Below are 6,450 nucleotides of genomic sequence, written 5' to 3' on the forward strand. Positions count from 1 at the left end.
AATTCTTCTCGAAACAGTATTGTGAGTAGCATTGGGTCTAATCAGTACTTGTTTTCGTTGAATGTTTTTGCCCACTCGGACAATAAGAAGTGAGGAACAAGTCTCAATTAGGCACATGCTAGAAGAGGTAATGAGGAGACATAATAAGAGATAAAATCAACACAAGCATGAGCCACATCATATATGTAGACAAGATTCCTATGTTAGAACATCACCACCATCAAGATCCAAGGAAACTAGATTTCCATTTTACTAACACACATTAAGCAGGAAAGAAATAAGCAACAAAAGTGAGGGTAGCTCTAACATCTAGGGAAACTCTATGGCTTAATATGCTACTATATACCAATATTTCCAATATGCCTACAAAAGACAAAGAAGAAGTATTCAACTTTTTATTGTCTAAGCATAGATGTCACTATTACATGTTCTTCTTAGCTAGTTTTGCATGTGTCTTCTTGATTTCTTAATTTAAAGATTCGTTGACTTGGAAGATAGGGTCAACCCCACCTTTGATCCCACACACAGACCCCTCAAGTACACATGTCAAAAGTCTTGTTAAGTGTTAAGTATCTTGTTTTACTAGACACTATATATTTATGACTCATAATCTATTTTATATATATTTAACACTATAACCCATATTAATGTATTTATAAAACATACACATGGTATTTATAATCAACACTCCACTCATTCTCATAGTCAATACATACTATTACATAAAAACTCTTGAAATCTTTCATATGAAACACGATATTTGGAGCCAAACACCAATGTATTTATAAATCATACACATGGTATTTATAATAAACACTCCACTCATTCTCATAGCCAATGCATACTATTACATAAAAACTCTTGAAATCTCTCATATAAAACAAGATATTTGGACCCGAGTCATCATAAAGCTGTTGAAAATGAGTCCAATCATTATAAAGCTGTTGAATATGAGCCACCAACAAGCCGCTAGATTCTCATATAAGCTTCCCAAGCTGCTATCAAAACCTCATGAGAAAGTATTCACATAAGCTTAGTTACTTGTATGAGCCTCTTCTTGGTAAATAAGCATTATTGGCATACCAAATGCCGAGTCCCATATGGATAATCACCATACCTATATGCCATATATTGCAATAAAGAATCCTCAACAAAAGAAAAGTTTTGTTATTAAATCTTCCCTGGACCAAATTGTGGACAAAATGGAGCTCTTTCCTTAGAGTTTAGTTTGCAAGACCATGCATTGAATCCTTTTCCAATGAGCATTAGAGTTTGATTGGAAGATCATGCACTAAATACTTTTCCATTAAGCATCAAGATCCCTTATATAAGCCATTGCCTTTTTGAAGATGGATCCTTTGAAGTACACTATGGAAGTATCTCCAAAACACATGGATACAGTATAAGCTATCTTTGAAAGCTTTCACACATTGATAGAGAACATGTAGCCATTGCTCATATCGAAGCCTCCATTCATTAAACCAACCTTGAAATGTTATCGCACATGTTAACATATCTATAATAACATCCATGTGATATTTATCAATATACATGTCTTCATGGGAAAAATGCATCAACTTCCACCATGAGTGCTCATAAAATCATACAAACATACATCATTTCTAGACATGTCTTCATACTACGCTTAAAAGTGTCCATGGTGATAAAAAACAGGAGCAGTATGTAACACACACAAGAGAAGCAAACCCTAATCCATAATCATCAACCATCAAGAAGGAGAGAAGCCATAGTCACCATCTCTCTCACACACACAAAAAGGGAACACTACATAGTGTTTTGTCCACACTACAAAGTAAACCTAATGTAATGTCCACACCACACATGACCAGCTGGACGCGGTCATAAACACACCACACGATATCTATCTACCATACTGTCACTCTGTCAGCACCCATGTGCTATCCTCCAGCTGTATACGAGCTTGATATTTCAACACTCCCCCTCAAGCTCGACATGTCCATCTCTAGGACTCCCAATCGAGTACGGAAATACTCGAACTTATCCTTACCAAGTGCTTTGGTAAAGATATCTGCAACCTGCTCATCTGTCTGCACATATGTCAAATCAACATGCCCATCTAGCACTTTCTCTCTGATGAAGTGATAGTGGACCTCAATATGTTTGGTCCTGGCATGATAAACTGGGTTGCTAGCAAGCTGAATACTACTCATGTTGTCACAATGAATGACAACGCTCATATCACTCTGTAGCCTGACATCATCTAGCAACTTCTTCAACCACATAGCCTCACATGCAGCTATGGCTGCTCCACGATACTCTGCCTCTGTGGTAGATAAAGCAACTGTAGGTTGCTTTTTACTGCTCCAGCTCACAGCTCCACTACCAAGGCTGAAAACATAGCCACTGGTAGATCTCCTGTCATATGCACTACCGGCCCAATCTGCATCTGTATATCCATAGACATGCATGTCTTTTCTTGCCTCATAGAAAAGACCATAATGCGCGGTAGTTTTGACATATCTCAGAATCCGTCTCACAGCATCCAAGTGAGGTTTACGAGGACTCTGCATAAACTGACTCACCAAACCAACTGCATAACTGAGATCTGGCCTCGTAATGGTCATGTAGATAAGGCTACCAACCATTTGCCTGTACATGGTGATATCATCAAGCTCATCACCCAAATCAGCCCTAAGCTTCATGTTTTGCTCTAATGGTGTGAACATTGGTTTGCATGCTGTCATACCATACTTTGCCAGCATGTCAAGTGCATATTGCCTTTGCACCAACCATATACCCTTGCCTGTTCTAATCACCTCAATGCCAAGAAAGAACCTCAAATCACCAAGGTCTTTCATATCAAACTCTTTGCATAAAGAGGCCTTAACATCATCAATGCCTTTCCCACAATCACCTGTGATAATCAAATCATCAACATAAATGACTATCATCACGATACCATCATGTGTCTTCTTCACATAAAGTGAAGAGTCTGCATTTCCAACCACAAATCCAATACTGACAAGATATCTGCTGATCTTGTCACTCCAAGCACGAGGTGCTTGCTTCAAACCATAGAGTGCTTTCTTTAACCTGCAAACAAAAGTCGGATATTTTGGATTTACATAACCTTCTGGCTGTTCCATGTACACCTCTTCTTGTAGATCACCATTCAAGAAAGCATTTTTGACATCCATTTGATGTAAAGCCCAACCTTTTTGTGCTGCTAATGCAATGATAGACCTCACTGTAGCCATCTTAGCCACTGGGCTGAAAGTTTCATCATAATCAAGACCATAAGTTTGTGCATATCCTTTAGCGACCAGCCTTGCCTTATGTCTCTCTAGGCTGCCATCTGACTTGCACTTTACTTTATACACCCATTTGCATCCAATTGCATTCTTTCCTTTAGGTAACTCAGCCAATTCCCATGTATCATTTTTGTCCAAAGCATCCATCTCTTCATCCATGGCTTTCTGCCATACATGCTCTCCAATAGCCTCTGAATAGCATGTAGGTTCCACATGCTTTACCATAGATGTCATGTATGCATAATGCATAGCAAAATCTCTATATGTCAATCTTTCCACTGGATATCTGACTCTCTGGGATCTCCGCAATGCATGCGGGTCACTCTGTACACCTGTAACTCTGGCATGTGGTGGCACATATCTGTCCTGCCTAGCACCAGGTGTGCGTACAACAGGTATCCCGAGCTCCTCATCCAAACTCTCTGAGCTAGAAGACTCATAACTTGTGATCCCAATTCCCTCGACTTTCTTCTTGCCTTTATCCATAGCACTACTCCCAGTGCTCACACTCTCATGTCTCAGACGTCCTGACCATGGACGTACACTGCTACTACTCTCAGCTTCTGCTGCTGGCCCAGACATAGTAGTAGAACTAGAACTTGCTTGTGATGGCAAGTTCACAGGTACATTAGCCTCAAGTGTGTCAATGACTCCCTCATCTTTGGCTTTATACCAACTAGCAAGCTCATCAAATACAACATCTCGTGAGATGACTACTTGTCTAGTTTGAGGGTTATAGCATTTGTAAGCCTTTCGATCCTGTGCATATCCAACAAAGACACATTTCTCTGCTTTAGGATCCAACTTCCGTCTTCTTTCATCAGGCACATGAACATAAGCTACACATCCAAAGACTTTCAGATGTCCAATATCTGGCCTGTAACCTGTAAGTCGCATCTCAGGCGTGCTTCCATGAATAGCTGCTGTAGGTGATTTGTTCAGGATATACACTGCAGTAGCACATGCTTCTGCCCAATAGTAATCTGGCATGCTCTTTTCATTAAGCATTGCCCTTGCCACTTCACATATGACACGATTCTTTCTCTCAGCCACACCATTCTGCTGAGGTGTATACCTGCATGTCAACTGTCTTCTTATCCCATGCTTCCGCAAGAAATGCTCAAATGCTTTTGAGGTGTATTCACCACCTCCATCTGTTCTCAGACACTTAATCCAACAGCCATATTGTTTTTCTACAAGAGCTTTAAAATCCATGAATTTTTCCAGCACTTCACTCTTCTCTCTCAAAAAATATATCCATGTCATCCTGCTGAAGTCATCTATAAATGTCACATAGTATAGACTTCCTTTGATAGATGGGTTTTGTGCTGGGCCCCATACATCACTGTGCACTATTTCAAGTGGTCTATTACTCATGTTTCCTTCTCTAGGAAACCTCAACCTTGCCTGCTTCCCAAACTGACAGGCTTCACAAACATGCATATGACCATCATATTTGAATCGAGGCAATCCACTGACAATGCCCCTTGTTTGCATGTTCTTTAATCTCTGTATATTGACATGGCCAATCCTCTTGTGCCACATGTCAATGTCCTGCACAATCCCATTGCTCTTTGAAAACATGGCTGAACTCAATTCTGGTATGCCTGCATCCAATTTGAACAACCTTCCTTCCTTCTTGCCCTTGGCAACCAATCTACAGCCATGCTTAAAATCTTCCACAAAACAGCCTTTCTCATTGAATCTTACTTGTAATCCCTGCTCAACCATTTGGCCGACTGATGCCAAACTCTTTGTAATGGATGGTACATATAACACTTCTGACATATTTTTCACATTTCCATCATGCATCTTCAAAGGCACACTGCCAACATGTGTTATAAGATGCTGAGTATCATCTCCTGTGACCACATAACCATTTGTATCCAATGGTTGCATCTTCTCAAACCACTCACCATGACATGTCATGTGGTTTGAGGCACCTGAATCCATATACCATGACTCATCTCGAGCATTCTGAGAATCCATTGTCCCCATAACATGCTTCATTGCAAAAAGATGGTTTGAACTCCCATCATTGTTACTGGTAGATGCATAATTTCCATGTTGTGGTCTTCCATTCCTCACATCATTCTGCTTTTTGTAACAATCTTTTGCCAAATGTCCAAGTTTTCCACAATAGTAACATTCAATCCCATTCAAATTTTGTTGAGGACCTTGCCATCGTCCTCTACCACGAGCACCTGTTCCAAATCTCCCCCTATGGGATTGAAATCCACGACCTCCACGGGATCCAAATGATGACTGTGAATTCTGAAAATTCTGATTTGATTGTGGTTGCCTGTCATTCCAACCACGTCCTCCACGGCCTCGAGGGGTAAATCTCCCCCTGCCTCGAGAGCCTCTAGATGAGTAAAAAGCCTGATTTCTTGCATGTTCATCATTGCTTGACGAGGATGCACCACCTGTAACACTCATACCACCAAGGCCAAGCTTCAATTCTTCCACAATGAGCAATGACACAAGCTCATTAAAGTCTGGCATTCCTCCCAATCTTACTGAGATGGAAGTGTCAAAAGATTTGTATTCTTTGCCTAAACCACGCAATGTGAGTGCAACCAAATCATCATCATCCATTGGGGCATGGATCGATGACAAGGAATCAGCATAACCCTTGATTTCCTGAACATACTCATGTATACTCCTATTCCTTCGTGTGACACTGTGAATCTGTTGCTTTAGTTGTATCTTCCTTGCACCAGTGTCTGTCTCATACATTCGGCACAATATACCCCATGCTTCTTTCGGTGTATCTGCATCTTGGATGTGAATAAGCAGGGCATCTGTTACACAGATGGAAAAATAATGCAACACCTTCGAAGACCGCTCTACCCATTGCTTGTGAGCCAGTAACTGAGCATTATTTGGTTGAGGAGGTAGGTATGACTCCGGGTCTTCCTCCGAGATGAGACTCCATAAACCTTTGCCTTTCAAAAAACTCTTCATTCGAAACTTCCACACTTGAAAGTTAGTGCGATCAAGCTTCTCGCCAACAATCTGTATCGGACCATCTCCCATTGTTGCAAAAAAATAGAGTAGATGTACCCTATCGATTACAATGTATGAAGTACCTGTAATGCTCCAAATCTCTCCAAATCACATCAAATGTTTTCAAATTGTGTGCATTAACATCCCA

Source organism: Cibotium barometz, chromosome 30 (genome assembly GCF_041138505.1).
Source record: "Cibotium barometz isolate CiBa-2024 chromosome 30, ASM4113850v1, whole genome shotgun sequence".
NCBI classification, from domain to species: Eukaryota; Viridiplantae; Streptophyta; class Polypodiopsida; order Cyatheales; family Cibotiaceae; genus Cibotium; species Cibotium barometz.